Source organism: Uranotaenia lowii, chromosome 1 (assembly GCF_029784155.1).
Source record: "Uranotaenia lowii strain MFRU-FL chromosome 1, ASM2978415v1, whole genome shotgun sequence".
NCBI classification, from domain to species: domain Eukaryota; kingdom Metazoa; phylum Arthropoda; class Insecta; order Diptera; family Culicidae; genus Uranotaenia; species Uranotaenia lowii.
The window spans coordinates 199102996-199120428 of record NC_073691.1 but is presented as its reverse complement, the minus strand read 5'-3'; the positions used below and the strand labels follow the sequence as shown (position 1 = coordinate 199120428).

The window sequence follows — 17433 nt, the reverse complement described above, 5'->3', positions numbered from 1 at the left end:
TAAATGACAAAAATGACAAAAATGACAAAAATGACAAAAATGACAAAAATGACAAAATGAAAAAAAATGACAAAAATTACAAAAATTACAAAAATTACAAAAATTACAAAAATTACAAAAATTACAAAAATTACAAAAATTACAAAAATTACAAAAATTACAAAAATTACAAAAATTACAAAAATTACAAAAATGACAAAAATTACAAAAATTACAAAAATTACAAGAATTACAAAAATTACAAAAATTACAAAAATTACAAAAATTAAAAAAATTACAAAAATTACAAAAATTACAAAAATTACAAAAATTACAAAAATTACAAAAATTACAAAAATTACAAAAATTACAAAAATTACAAAAATTACAAAAATTACAAAAATTACAAAAATTACAAAAATTACAAAAATTACAAAAATTACAAAAATTACAAAAATTACAAAAATTACAAAAATTACAAAAATTACAAAAATTACAAAAAATACAAAAATTACAAAAATTACAAAAATTACAAAAATTACAAAAATTACAAAAATTACAAAAATTACAAAAATTACAAAAATTACAAAAATTACAAAAATTACAAAAATGACAAAAATTACAAAAATTACAAAAATTACAAAAATTACAAAAATTACAAAAATTACAAAAATTACAAAAATTACAAAAATTACAAAAATTACAAAATTTACAAAAATTACAAAAATTACAAAAATTACAAAAATTACAAAAATTACAAAAATTACAAAAATTACAAAAATTACAAAAATTACAAAAATTACAAAAATTACAAAAATTACAAAAATTACAAAAATTACAAAAATTACAAAAATTACAAAAATTACAAAAATTACAAAAATTACAAAAATTAAAAAATTACAACAATTACAAAAATTACAAAAATTACAAAAATTACAACAATATTATAAACTTCAAAATTACAAAATTCGAAAAAAATAACAAAAATTGAACAAACTACAAAATTTAAAAAAAATTCAAAAATCAAAAGAAATAAAAAATAACACGAGATTACGATCATGACAAACCGGGAAATTTTTCTCGCAGGGCATTTTTTTGGTCAAACTTTGCAGGTTCGAAATTCCGACGATAGGTGGCTAAATAAGCCAAGAAATGATCGGATATTCGTTCAAAAAGTCATTTCAGTATGGTCAGTGCTTAAACTTTCTTTCCTTTAAACTTTTTTCTCTAAAGTGTATCAGGTTTTAAGGAAAACAGAATCTTTAAAGAGCTTAAGTTTAAAAAAATAAATTTTGCAATTTCAGCTTATTGACTTATTCGTAAAATGACAGTCGAAATAATGAATTTTCTTTTTTTAATATTTGATCTTCACGTCTATACAGTTTTGTTTGGAACTAACCATTACTCATATTTTGGCCAGTGAAAAAGCTAAATTATGGGTTTTAGACCCTTTTTTTAAATAAAAATATTTCAATTCAGCTCGATGATTTTCTAAGCAATGAGTTAATGATAACGTTTTTCTAGCAATACTAGGCTTAACAATTTCGTTAATAGTGATTGAAAGAAGTTTGATAGACAAAGCTAGATTCCACAGCCTAAAATTTCAGAAATATATTTTTTTCATATTTGTTTCCATTAGCTGATATCATCGTTAAAGGCTTCGGTTGCTTTGATCGATTAAAATACAAGTGCTGAAAGCCGAAACGTTAAGTTTCGATCTTAACATTCATTCTTCAATGATTATTTCACGTGATGTTTAAAAATATTTCATTGATGCAAATTCTTTTTAAGTTTATAAGTTGATGCTTTGCAATGAAAATTTAAAGTTGCCGGTCGTGTTAATTACAGCAGCTTTTGAGTAAAATATAAATTTATCTTGCATGTAATAAGATCTAATAATGGTTTTTTTTCTAAGTTATCCAGCCACAATCAAGTTTGTTTTGAACTATTAGTTTCATTAGGATTGTCATTTCATACTTCCATTTCATTTTTTATATAAAACACAGAACTTACCTTGAAACACGGTTTAGCAAACGTGCTTCACTGAGCATTTTAATCTTATTCTTTCTTTTTTTATTATTGATTTGTGGTTTATTATAAATTTTTTTTATTTAGTTTAGCTGGTCACTAAACTGTATTGAAAAATGTGTATAAACAAATTTTATCTTCTTGAATGAATTGGTAAAATTTATTAACATGAAGTAAATTCTGAATCGGGTCGATTTGTACAACTTTCCAGCTTTGTGGAATTGATTCCTGATGGTTTTCAAACAGACTATCAAAACCAACGTAAAATTGAAATAATGAATAAAAAATCAACACGAGGCCTATAGTCAGAATAGGGATTCTAGTTGAATTTCAATTTTATTTGTCAGCATTTATTGTATCATATAACAAAATACAGCATTTATAGGAAGTAGGACACAGGGCAGGAACAGGACGGTAAAGATACGAAGTCATGGACATAAAAATGAAAGTTTCAAAGAATAGGTATTAAATATAACAAATCGGTATCGATTTTTGAATACGGCGAATGCGCCAAGACCTTTGTTTTGAGAAAAACGCATTCCATGTTTCAGAAAATAAAATCAATTTCCTATTTAGCTGCGTACAACCATTTTCCTTAATAAGTCGCTAAAATGCTTTCAAATTGGTTTAATTTCATCACCCGATCGATAGATATAGCTTTTCCGTATAAATTACTTCAAAACATTAATAAATATAACTGTGGGCCCTTTTACCACAGACTGTTTATCATTTTGTTCATTCGCCAAATTGGAGCACCCTTTTGAATCGCAGAATGACTCTTCGCCTTTTGGATCACTCTTTAAAGAAGCAATATTCAAGCAAATTCCGACTTGAAAGCGGGTCCATATGATCACATTAAAACATTAGCACATTCAACGATCTTATAAATACTGATTTGTGCATCTCCTCGTCCTGGAAAACAAATTTCAAAAACTCCAATGCCCTTTTTCTATCTCGAAATAACTATTGGCCCTTTTGTACGCAACGAAATTTTGAGGGGAAATGGGCGAATGAACTGTGGGATTACACACTCATAAAAAAACTATTCGCCTTATTTAAAAAATTAAATTTAACTTCATTAGAATAAGAAAAGTTAAAAGAAGATCATATTTTCGGATGTAAAATAAAGAGTTTAACGCATTTATGTGATTATCTGGATTTGTTTACAGTTGGCGCATTCGTCGTATTCAAAAATCGATACCGAAATGAATCCATGCAAAAAATTTTGTTGACATTTTCTTCTTAGTCTAAGGATACTTCATACCTTTTTTCCAAGGCCTTTAGGATTAACAAGGAGTTTCAATAGGAAACTAAGGCGTTTCAAGAGAGTAGGAGAATAGGTTTTCAGTGGCTACACCAATTACCAAAGTGTTTTGCATGCCACACTACCCTTAGCCCCAAACAATCAGCGTGAGATTTGTAGAGGGATGGCGTACAGCCGGTCTCCGCAAATCAAATCATCGCATGTGCTGCTCTTCCCTTCCTCTATCGACTTCACGGACTTGGCCGGCGTCGTTATTGATTCATTTAAAAGCAGGAGATCCTCAAAATTGTACGGTGAGATTGAACAGCTTGTTCCCAGAAATCTTTCAGTTGGTGTATTGTGCAATATTTATTATCTCTAACCAATCACGGAGTGCAACCATTATGCCAGGAGGGGGCGTAGGTGGACCGTAGTTGATAGCAAGCTCAAGCTCAAGCTCAAAAAAATTGTCCATGATAAGGGGAAGTATGATTTTAATACGAAAATATATTCTACAAATCGTTGCAAGACTTTATTTTAGATTGAACTTGCTGTCGACGTTCGTAGCTGTCACTTGCAATCGCTAGTGCAATAAGTTACAATGAAACCTATTTTTCATATTATTTTGAATGATACTGTACTTCAAGCACTGACCATACTGACTGGACACTCGATTTCTTTTTCTGGATAATTTTCCCAACAGTACGCAATGTCGATTCCAGAGTGAGGATCGATCGATTTGAAGAAATTCTATCCCAGTTAGGAAATGCCACCCAACTTTAAAAATAAAACAGGCGATTTCTACGATAAAATCGGGCTAAACAGGACCATTTTTCCTACAGGGCATTTTTTGTCAACTTTTTCAGGTTCGCCACCTGCCGTCGGTATTGCGAACCTGCAAAATCTGACGTCAAAAAATTAGACATAAAATCGTTGAATTTTTGTTCGAAGTGTCATGCCAGAGTGTGGTCAGTGCTTCATCATTAATTTTGCAAATCAGAAATGGTTGTTTTCTCGGCAATTGTTCACCAATTGAATATAAAAAGTCTCGTACGTTAGATGAAAGGTATACTGTTTAGTATATTTATGATTGGTGTATCTTCAATTTTGCGATGAACTGTAACTGTCAGTGCCGAAGAGCAAAATAAGTAAAAGTCACCTACCGTCAGCGGAAATGACTCCTTGAGACTGGCCCGGTAGACGGCCCGGGTGAAGAGCGGCGGCTGATCGTCCACGTCCCTGATCGTCACCCTGACCGTGGCGTTGGCCGTCCTCGGTGGGTTCCCACGATCGCTCGCCATCACCAGCACGCTCATCGAGTGCAGCCCCGAGTCGTAGTCGAGGGGTCGCTGGAGGATCAGCTTCGGCCGCTGGGCACTCTCGAGCCGAAACGGGAAGTCGGCGCTCTTGAGCAGCCACGGTGCGATCGCGTATTCCACATCGGAGTTCGGCGTGTTTGGCTTATCACGATCAATTGCCTTAATTCTATTAAACACCACCGTCTCAATTGGCGTTGATTCGTCCAGCGTTACCGCGTACGGTAGATTGATAAATTCGGGATCATTATCGTTAATATCTTCAATGTAAACAGTAATTGTGAAAAATGACGACTGCTGTTGGTGTTGATCGTGTTGTTGTCGGGTGACGGTTTTCGAGATGTCCGGCATGGAATAAGCCAGAAGCAAAAAAGAAAAAAAAAAATACCGACAAGTTGTCGGTCATAGTTAAGAGTTCGGGATCATGGGTTCATCCCATTTGAATGAAGCAGGAGATTGGGTTGGTTTCGGTTTAGGCAGCCATATTTAGTTGGTGCGGCGTGCGGTGGTACAAAGTTGCACAACACATGAACCGCATGATGTGTCCAGAGTTCGCGATGTTTGAAGATCATGAAAAATAAAAAAATGCATTTAAAAAGGGTTGTTGAACAGTTTCTTAATAACAGTTATAAGGTTAATAAACATTTTTTAGACGTTCAACTGTTATTAATAAACAATACATGAAATGTAATGTTATGTAATGTAATGTAATGAAGTGTGATGAAATGTTATGAAATGTATTGAAATGTATTGAAATGTATTGAAATGTAATGTAATGTTATAATTTTTTTATTCCAATATTTAATTTATCACCTTATTGGGCTATTCAATGAACGTTTAGAATGATTTTCGAAAGCTTACGTTATCCGATTTCATGGCCATGGCCGAAGTTCCACTGCAAAAAACGCTGAACTTCAGTATGCTCTGGGGCATATCGTTGTCCACCAGCTGGTCCAGGCTCCTATTTAGGATCACACTGACCACGGTACTGTTGACCTCCCGGAGCCGAAAGTACTCGGCATCGCTCGAATTGTCATTCTTGGCAATCAGAATCGAATTCCGCGGATAGGCGTACAGGGCCACGATTTCGCCACCCACCGGAAAGTCCTCCTTGATGCGCAGAAACTGGACCCCGTCCGATTTGGTTCGCAGGTTGCTCTTCGAGTATAGTCGACATGCTGCAGGGATTAGAACGGAAAAAAACGGGAGACTGGTTAATGAATGGAATGCGCAGGTAATAAGGCGAATAGATGTAGGTTAATTGAAGCCATAAATCAGACTCCGAGTGTGAGCTAGGATGCAATTCATCAATAGTTAATTGAAGCTATGAAATGTTAAATATATTTAGCATATAATCATGATAAATTTTACTAAAATATCCTAAACTATGATTTTTAATAAGAATTCTGCATTTTTTGATGGTATTTCCATTAAAAATAACCCTTTTTGTCAATTGATTAAAAAAGTTATGCACCCACATTTTCTTTAAATTGCTTTGAAAAATTTGATATGAAATCGGTTCATTTATATTTTTCGTGTAGTATGAAATTTTTTTAAAAAATTGAATTTTGTCAAAATTCTAGGACCAACAATTTTATAAATCGTTTAAAAGTCGACTTTTTGAAAGATCTTAACATGATTGTTTTTTCTAGTTAGTCCCATACAAAAGTTGGTTCTTCACACCCTAATCTATGATTTAAAGGTTGAGCCCCCAGATTTCCAAACATTATGAAATTGTAGATGTCCTGGAGACTACCTAGTATGTAGTAAAAAGGTTTGCATGAAATGTGGTGGTGTAAAAATTATAAAACCAATCTGAATTTTGTGTGTTACTTGGAAAGGGGTCTATTCGAGCAACTTTTACTTCAAAATATTGAATACATTATAATAGATGATTTTATTATTTTTCATCTCAATAAACTACCAGTAACAAACTGCATTATATAACAATAGCTGTAGTGTACTCGTCAGTCATGAGTTATTGAGTCACTTGTTTACACGGAACGTTAACTGCTCGATATAATAAAAACAACATCATCTTTTCTTCCCCATCTCTTCACGGTAATTAACAGGGGGAGTTTCCCGAAACAAAAAAAACAACAAGTGGGCAATCACTTTATTCCCCAAAGTACACACAGGCCAGGCTCGGGTCAGGTTAAGGTCGTGGAAAGTCATAATGACGATTGCACTGAAGCTCACCACCCCCGCTACCAAAACTCCAACGCAAGAAATTTAAGAGAAAATGAAAAAAAAAATTGTCTAACTATTGTCTGTTTCACTTTCATCTGCGCGCAAAACTTATGACCTTCCATCACACCGTTCAGATGAGATAAACAAAAGCGAAATGAAGTTGGTGCTAAAGGAACAAAAAAAAAACAGAAAAAACCAAGCATCAATTGGAGTAAACAAAGAACAACAATTATAAAAGCGAACGAATTAATGCTGCTACGCCACTTAATTTGTACGGCGGTGGCCCATTGTTTTGGGGCGGCGTGCAGCTTCAGGCTTAATTTTTTTTCTCAGCTCCGCTCTCTTTATTTTCTCCCGGCGTTGCGTGCGTGCGTTCGGCTGGTGGTTGACATGATGCGTTCGGTTGCCATGGTGACACACGATGTGGGACCATGGGAACAAAATGTCGACATTTGGTGGTCTATTGTTTTCTGCCTGCTTGCCAGAAGACCGAAGCTGGTTCATCTCGTTAAGATTCACCAAACGCGTTTATCGGTGTGTGATAATTTCTGCTTTAATTTCTTTTACTAATTTTCACAAGGGAGCGGGTTATGCAATAGCGATAAAAATACATTTTTTTTGGGAAATTGCAAACAAAAACTGTTACCACTGTTTTAGTAATCAAACAAGCGAAAAATGAGAACTTAACTTATAGATTTTAAAACATAGTACAAAGTTTTGAGATTTTTTAACTTTGGACTTAGTTATTGATGATTGCGGAAAAATTTCATGTTGAGCAATGTTACCCCGGTTTACGGTATCAATTTTTTTTTGCAGGTCATTTCTGAAACTTTATTTTTCTTATTTCGAGGTCTTTTAGAAAATTTCTATTTTTAAACAAACCATAAATGAAGATTTATTAACTACCAAAATTTTTGGTATAATTTTTTGGTTTTGTAAAAGAAAAGTCTCAAAAAACATTGATTACGATATTTTCCATACAAACATCCGTCCAAAAAAGAATGAAATCGCCTATTGGGCGATAATGAACCTCATTTTCAAACCGATCCTTGTTTTTATCGCGTCAATCGATTTTAATGAAACTCTGCCAGACATATATTTTTACTTCATTTGGCCAAATTTCAAGTATTTTCAATAAAAATTATCTCAAATTTCCCTTTTTCACTTGAAAAGATGTACCTTTTTAACAGTCATAGTACAGTTTTAAAATTTTGTAGAGTGTTAGTTGGATAGTTGGACTAGATTATGTGAAAATTTCATGAAAAAATATCAACTCAAACAGAAATGGCAGCTGGTCAAAGTTGGAAGCGAGTGCGCTTCTTCACGCACTTTCATTATTTTTTTAAACGCAACTGTTCCTGTAATTATAAACAAAACTACGGTAATTTTAACCGAAAAGCGGTACTTTTCGTCAAAATTTTAAAAATTATTAAAACAATTACCGAAGATTTTACAGTTTTCGGTAAACATTATCGGCTTTTCCAGAAGGCACTTAAACTCCAACAATAACTAAATACACGGAGAAAAAAGTATAGTTTTATCAAATTTATGTCGCCTATATTGTTATCATACTACTATCATAGCGATTATTGATTCTCGACCAACTATATTCACTAAATATTCAATTTTATTTGTATGATTGGTTTTATGGATTCAACTATAAATATGAAAGCTTCCACTAAAACTGTGTGATATACCATAAATATAATAAATTCAACTATAAATACTGATTTATGTTAGGCATTCAACTAAATATATTGTAGATTCAACTATACATCTATGGTTGTTTGAATTATAAATATGATTGAATTAATTGTACTTCTACGATAAAAATAAAATAAATAAATAAATATAAATTAAAACTTAAATTATATTTCGAAACTCATTATACCGGATTATTAAAAAAAATAAATAAGAAACCATTTTGAGAATTTGGATTTGATTTTTTTTCTCTTTATTCTTATGCAGAACTGACACTTAAAGTTGTTTCATAATGGTGATCTTGAATTGAAATGCAAGAGTTTTATCATTCGGAATTTTTATTCAGATTCACTAGTTGAATTAAGAATAAATAATAAAAGAAAGAATTCAAATAAAACATCAAACATTCAAAGTTCAAATAAAGGATTTCTGGTTAAGGATTGTATTATCAAATGCCATTTGTGCTTCATAATTATTGTCATTTTTCGTTTGGAACTTAAATTCAAAAATAGATTTCAAATTAGGAATTCAGATTTTTCATTCACGTTCAAAACGCAAAATTCAGATTTGTTTGTTTCAAGACAAAACACAAAGCAGGTGAAAACCACTATCATTAAATAAGACCTTAACTCATTAATTTTTATTTTTATTTTTTTCACAGGATTTCAATAACGAAATATATAATTAATGATTATTTATTGATGATAAAAAAACTTGTTCCTGATCTTCAAGTTCAGGAAAATTTAGCTGAAAATATATTTAAAATAAGACTGTTACATATTTTCACAATAGTTAAAGAATTTTTCCACATTTTTTTTACCGCATCAATTTTAATACCGACCTTTTGTGCCAAAACTCGATTACTGAACGATAAATTTCTCTTTCTTTCTTTATTTGTTCTTTCAACACACGCTTAACTTTTAACAATCTTTATCTTTCAATTATAACGCAACATCTAAAAATTTTATTGCGACTGTTCAATGTTTGATTTAGATTTGTTCATTTTTTTTTTTATTTCAATTTATTCATTTATAACTGATTAATAAATCAACCTTATCGATCCACCACAAAGACCTGAATGTATCTAGCTTACAAGAGTTGAATACATATCATTCAATTAACTAGCTCTTTATGACTATAATGGCATTACTTTTCATTTCAAGATTCTTATATTTTGTTACACTATACAGTGTAAATTTTCGACTCGGTTTCCAGAAAAAAAATATAGCAAGACACGTTCAGGAAATTATCAAGCATTCTTCGTCTTGCTGATTTTTCTAGCACTTGTTCTTCATTGCTCAAAAACCTGCAATCGTTCTGTCCAACGCGAATTTGTTTTTATTTTTGCTTATTATTTTTCGCTGCGCGCGAAATGTTTTCGATTCTACATTCCAGCGATGAAGAATTTAAACCAAATGTAGATATATTTTTTTGAAGAGATAAAGTATTTCGTTAGAGAAACTAAAAATGTTTATTTTGATTTCAGAAATGTGGCCTTGGAATGAAATATGAGTCATTAAACATGAATAAAGCTTTAAGAAAAACCGTATTCAAAAGAAATCGGCCGAAGAAGACTAAAATTATTGATGAAAAAATTGGATTTTCATGTTCCGAACAAAATGTCTCAAAAACTTGTCATAAGAAGAGTATTCTTCTCGCATGAGACTCTGACAAAAGTAAAGATCGACTTACCTGAGGCTTCACCTTACCAAGTGATTACTAGTCGACCAGGTTCGCGTTCAGCTTTCTTACGATTTTCCACCCGATCTCATCCAGGCCCAGGTACAGGAATCAAAGTTTCACAAAATAAATAAATAAAAATGAAAGAGTGTTTAGCTTTTCAAAATGAGAATTCAGTCATTGTGTTTTTCATGCTTTATTTATAACTTACCCTAACTACTTATAAACTAATTGATTATTAAAAAAAATTCAACTTAAAACTATTAATGTGTGTGTGTGTGTGTGTAAGTGTTTGTGTCTTAAAAAATAGTGTATCCCGCGATGTCCGCCATCTTCTCTAGCATGCACATGCAATTGAAGCCAAAACCCATTTGGCTTGGGTAGGCTCATGGCGCCATTGTGCTAGAGAAGCCACTCCAGATAATTATGCGACAATCAATTTTAGCTCAGGAACAAATAGGTCTGCAGAGGACCAAAGGGTGGATTTAGTATGAAGTCTTCACAATTTATGATTAGCCTTACCGATCTCTCATCTCCACCTCAAATTACTTAGTCCCGCATCGTTGAATTTACCAGGCCAGAAATAACAATAGAGACAAAAGATATCTCGGTTTTAACGCTGGCGACTTCCTGTGTAAACGCGAGACTTTAGGATGGAGATTTGCTAATCATAGAGATGTTTTAATTTACCTCAACGATCGAATTTACAGCATGCATTAAACGCGCGAATTCTAAGTGTCAGCCTCAAAGCTGCATTACCGGTCAGGCACTTGTAATAACTTATTGGATACTATCTTCAGAACACCGTATATCACCGTATCAAATAAAGCGGAATCACGGTTGTAGTTATATCGTACACGATAGCACAGCCTGTTTGACGGTTAACCGATAACTGATAGTGATGCATGGTCTCGAGCGTGGTTGTTCGCTCGATCAAAAGCTGTATCAGTTCGATCGGAGTTCTAAACGACGCTGGCGCGTCATTATCGAGTTTCTAACGACGCCGACGCCTCATGGTTAAGATCTGCTTGGGCACTCATCAGTACAACGTGATCAAGTACCTACGTTGATCAACTCAATGCCAAGCTAGGGCGGGAATATTGATCCTCTGCTGTGTGATGTACACAATAGGTAGACCGATCAGTTTTGTCGAAATAATAATGAGATCTCGTTTTGAGTGGCTTCTGGATGCGATGTTTTTTTTGTTAGCTACATGATGTGTTATGAGTGTTTTAAGTGTTGTGAGAGGTGTGCACATACAAGTTTCCACAACTATGATGCCCTTCTCTGGCTGGAGGGATAATAAACAATTCCAAGGCAACGAATCTACAACCGCAGTCGATCGTTACCACTTGGTAGGTTACAAACTCTTAAAAACTTCAGGCTCGTTGAGCGATCGCTTTTCGTGATCCGATCTAGTCCAGATTTGGCATGAGATCTTGTACAAGGCAGTTTTAAATTTCCCAAACAAATTTAAGGCATTCTACTGTGTAGGAATAATTACAATACGACCAACCCAAAAGTCTGACTTGTAACTTTTAGCAGCAATCAATTTGTTTGAAAATGCGACAGATGGCATAGTTTAATCCCTTTATTAGATAAATAATGCAGAACGCACTTAAATTAATCCATTGAATAAATATTGTTCATCAGTTTATGTTGTAGACGGAACACCATGTACATAAAAATAAAAATTGTACCGAAAAAAAATGTAAGATCAAGAATGGTAAATAAAAAAATCACTTCGACCAGGAATCGAACTCGAGTCTACTGATTACCTCTCCGACACCTTACCAATAGGCCAAATCGTCAGACGAAACAAGTCAAGCTGTAGCTCTATTATTCAGTTGAATTCATCGAGTTGGATTCGCTGCTAGATTATTCGGCAGAAAACGCTCATCGTGCCCCGATTGATACTGCTCTGTTCGCCCCGAGTCAACAAATTTAAGTAAAAACGCGTTTAAACTTATACTGCCCCAGTGGGGGTTCTCATTATGCCCCTGCAGTGACTGGTTTTCAGCTTTCGGCAGAAAATTTTAAAATGCATTTTTAAACGTTTTTATCTACTTTTTCAAGTTTAAGCCAATTGGCAATGGACTATTTTAGTGTCTGAACACGAAAAAATGACGAAATTCACATACTATAGCTGTTCCCGATCAGGAGGGAAAAACTAAATTATATCAAGATGAGATATTTTGTTACTAATTTTCTCCTATCTAAATGAGTTATTGTTCAGTACTCGTAGGATGTTAAAATATTTCAAATTATATAAAAGAAATCTATGCGATCATAGCTAAATTATATCAATTTTAAATATGCTCCTTTCAAGATTATACAGTGTCAGACAATAGAATAGGCCGCTCTAATGAAAAAAATTCAAATCACCTTTAAACTGCCAATTCAAATATAATAATATGCGACACCTAGCGGCAAGCACTTATTGTAGTATGCCAACTTTGTATACTGCACGTTTTTTGCAATCAAAGCAACCCGTTTGTTCTACTCGACCAGAAAGCTGTCAGAGGGTGAAAAAAGTCGCGTCATAAAATAGGACCAGCTCATCGGTTCAGCTCTAGATTTGAATAAAAGGTGTTGTTTTCGGTGTTGTTTGTCCATTTTCGTGTCCTGGTAAGTATTTCCCATAAAATTAATCATTTAAATCATGAAAACAAACAAAAAATAAAGATTTCCTTCCTTCTACTCTGTTTTCAGCGAAAAAGCGATGGGTCGGGCACAGCACTGCACGGAAGTCCAGCGAGCGATCATCCGTAATATTTACAAGGCTGGCAAAAGCCAACGCGAGGTTGCGACTACTTAGGAAGGTCGAAAACTTTCGAAACTTCACAGCACCGTCAAACGGGAACTGACCGCCCGCCCCCGCAAAACGACGCCAAAGGACGATTCGGCAATCAAGCGGGTCTCGCAAAAGGACCTTTTTAAAGCGTCCAAGCAGATCAGAGACGAGCTGAACTTATCTGTGAGTTCCCGGACGATTGGCGGAGAAGGGACTAGGAGGAAAAAAGACCCCGGAAGGTGCCGATGCTGACGCCGAAGCACTTGAAGGCGCGGCTGAAGTATGCGAAGGACCACTTCGATTGGGTCGGGTCCGGAAAAGGAGAAACTATGGAGAAATGTGCTGTGGTCGGATGAGACCAAAGTGAACCTCATCGGCTCGGACGGAAAGAGTTGGGTCCATCGCCCACACGGCTGTGCGTATATGCCACAGTATACAAATCAAACATTCAAACATGGAGGAGGTAGCATCATGGTGTGGGGGTGCTTTTCTATGGGAAATAGTTAAACGTAAGGTATACACCGAAAAATCAAAAAACAAGCAGCAGCTGTGGGAGAGAATCCAGGCGGTGTGGTACGCTATCCCGGTGAGAACGTGTCAAAAGCTGGTGGAGTCGATGCTGAACCGGGTGCGAGAAGTGATGCGTAATAAGGTTTATACCACCAAGTACTAACCCTGCAAATCGATCACTGTTTGAATTTCCTTTTTTTTCTAATTTTTTTTTTACCATGAATTCTAAAGCGGTCCTATTTAATGTCACGTTATTTTATTCAGTAAGTATGCTTAAAACGCATTTTTAAATAAAGGACAATTGTTTTAACTACGGATGATTTTAATTTCTTCGAAGAATGGAATATACAATTTGCAAATGGTTTGATGCACTTAAATGGAAATTTTTTTCTCAAAGTTTTACACTTTCTGTTTTGGATTGAGCTGTGGTCCTATTCTATTGTCTGACACTGTATCTCATTCAGATAGCATAGTTTGATATTGGACAGACCAAAACCTATCAAAATTATAACTTATCGAGATATGAGTGCTTCGAGAAAATTTCTAGTGGAATGTCAATGAACCACGTTACATATATGCTAAAACTATGCTCCATTTTTGGTTTCCCAAAAATTGGATTCAATTTTATGAATCTGTTGAGCGAAACTCATTAATGCACGGTTTGGGCCGTTGACTTCGATGTCCGTGTTTCATAAAAAGTTGCACGTATATCAAAATATGATAAAATCATTTTATTCTAGGACAATCCGAAACAAATTTTTATCATTGAAAATGAGCTCAACCCCATTCAAGTCTGTCAATCAGAATAAGATATAATTCAGATTGGAGAAACTTAAAATCGAAAATTTAGAGTACTTTATTATAACTGAATCAGATGTAAAAATCTCGGTGAGATACATTTGAGCTATTATTTTGATATGCTCTCCTGATCGGGTTCTCTATGGTTAAATAAGCGTTTTCCTTAATGTGTACATTATGCCCTTATCTGCCCTAAATCACAAAAAATCATTCCAACGTACGATTAGATAAAATTGGATATTTCCCATTGGCATTGCTTTTTCTTTAACGCGAGCGAGAAGCCACAACAGTACCAGAGATAGACAGTTTTGACAGCGACACATGATGACGGAAGGATTGTTAAACAGAATTGCTCGGCGTTTTTTAGCGTACCGATCCGATGTGTTTTTCTTTCTTCTCAAACAGGCTAAAGTGCATTCTAGAATTGCTTGAACTTGCAATTTTCGTTTACTGTGTAAGCTTACTTACTGATTTCCGAGCTGCTTTGCACCTATGTTCTCGAAGCAATCTAGTATTCCTTCAGACACGCTTGACACAGGTTAGATCAGTTTGATTACTTATTACTCAAGACCCAGCAATGTTTACAATCGGCTGTTGAACACATCCGAATTCACCCGGCAGTTCCCATCGAATTCAGTTTCATAATTTTTGCATACGAGTTCAACATCACAGCATATGTTTTTACCAGCTTTTTTTCCTCTCTACATTTCTCGGTTTATCTTCCGTGACTTAAGTTTAACAATGATTCCCGACCCCCGCCGCGCCTTTCTTAACACCCTTACGTACGATCGCTACCCGCTGGGGAAAATAACCAATCTCATTCGCCAAAAACGAAGAAGAAAAAAATCCAACAAAATCCCCCCATTGATGCACATCGTTGAGCGTGAAAATGGCCACTCATTGCTCATATCAGTGAATAGTAGCAATCATCAAACAAACAAGCCGGCGCGCTTTAGGTGGCTATTTTTTGTTTTGTTTTGTTCCGGCCTCTCCGTTGTATGGTGAGTGGGTGGTTAACCAGCTAAGCCAACCAACTGAAGAGCCTTCATGAATGGAAGGTTTTTTTCTCTGTTTGTTTGTTTTTCTATGTTTCGATCCTGTTTTACTACAAAGAACCAATTGATGTTTCAATCTTGGTATAGCTGGGAATTTTCAAGAGATCCGTCCGTTGTTCTATTTTTTCCTCCACTTGGCGTCGTTTATTTTTTTCATTTTAACGCTTTGTTTTGTTGTAGCAGCAATTGTTAAAGTAAATAGTATTTTTTTAAGTACATGCTTCAGTCTTCATTTTTCCAGCAAAAAAATCATGTTTACGATCGGTAAATTATCTTCATTCAATGGCGCCAGATAATTGAGATAATTTCGATTAGATGTTTCATTTCCCGATATCTGAAACAAGTTTTTTTCTCCGTGTACTCATTCTTTTTTTCACCAATACAGTACTCGCTCGTTAATCGGACTTTTTGATCGAACAACTTGGACAATTTTTAAAAATTTTGAAATTTATGACAATTTTGTCGATTTTGACAATTTTGACAATTTTGACAATTTTGTCAATTTTTACATTATTGACAATTTTGACAATTTTGACAATTTTGAAAATTTTGCAAATTTTGCAAATTTTGCAAATTTTGAAAATTTCGACAATTTTGACAATTTTGACAATTTTGAAAATTTTTGACAGTTTTGACCATTTTGACCATTTCGACCATTTTAACAATTTTGACAATTTTGACAATTTTGACAATTTTGACAATTTTGACAATTTTGACAATTTTGACCATTTTGACACTTTTGACAATTTTGACAATTTTGGCAATTTTGACAATTTTGACAATTCTGACAATTTTGACAATTTTGACAGTTTGTACAGTATTCATAATTTTGACAATTTTAACAATTTTGACAATTTTGACAATTCTGACAATTTTGACAATTTTGACAATTTTGACAATTTTGACAATTTTGACAATTTTGACAATTTTGACAATTTTGACAATTTTGACAATTTTGACAATTTTGACAATTTTGACAATTTCGACAATTTTGACAATTATTACAATTTTGACAATTTTGACAATTTCGACAATTTTGACAATTTTGACAATTTTGACAATTTTGACAATTTTGACAATTTTGACAATTTTGACAATTTTGACAATTTTGACAATTTTGACAATTTTGACAATTTTGACAATTTTGACAATTTCGACAATATTGACAATTTTGACAATTTTGACAATTTTGACAATTTTGACAATTTTGACAATTTTGACAATTTTGACAATTTTGACAATTTTGACAATTCTGACAATTCTGACAATTTTGACAATTTTGACAATTTTGACAATTTTGACAATTTTGACAATTTTGACAATTTTGACAATTTTGACAATTTTGACAATTTTGACAATTTTGACAATTTTGACAATTTTGACAATTTTGACAATTTTGACAATTTTGACAATTTTGACAATTTTGACAATTTTGACAATTTTGACAATTTTGACAATTTTGACAATTTTGACAATTTTGACAATTTTGACAATTTTGACAATTTTGACAATTTTGACAATTTTGACAATTTTGACAATTTTGACAATTTTGACAGTTTTACAGTACTCATAACTTTGACAATTTTGACAATTTTGACAATTTTGACAATTTTGACAATTTTGACAATTTTGACAATTTTGACAATTTTGACAATTTTGACAATTTTGACAATTTTGACAATTTTGACAATTTTGACAATTTTGACAATTTTGACAATTTTGACAATTTTGACAATTTTGACAATTTTGACAATTTTGACAATTTTGACAATTTTGACAATTTTGTCAATTTTGACAATTTTGACAATTTAGACAATTTTGACAATTTTGACAATTTTGACAATTTTGACAATTTTGACAATTTTGACAATTTTGACAATTTTGACAATTTTGACAATTTTGACAATTTTGACAATTTTGACAGTTTTGACAATTTTGACAATTTTGACAATTTTGACAATTTTGACAATTTTGACAATTTTGACAATTTTGACAATTTTGACAATTTTGACAATTTTGACAATTTTGACAATTTTGACAATTTTGACAATTTTGACAATTTTGACAATTTTGACAATTCTGACAATTTTGACAATTTTGACCATTTTGACCATTTTGACATTTTTGACAATTTAGACA

The 17433-nt window shown here is 33.3% G+C and overlaps 1 protein-coding gene and 1 long non-coding RNA gene across 2 annotated transcripts in view; one reads left to right on the top strand and one right to left on the bottom strand.

Moving 5' to 3' along the window:
- The window catches only part of LOC129743304 (uncharacterized), a 535624-nt gene that overhangs the window by 494176 nt on the left and 24015 nt on the right, over window positions 1–17433 (top strand). The gene's annotated exons all lie outside the window — the stretch shown is intronic.
- On the bottom strand, window positions 10331–11061 carry LOC129743471 (uncharacterized). The gene is made up of 3 exons (XR_008736609.1): window positions 10828–11061; window positions 10660–10767; window positions 10331–10599 (listed from the first exon to the last, which is right to left on the bottom strand). It is a non-coding gene; the product is annotated as an uncharacterized LOC129743471 (long non-coding RNA).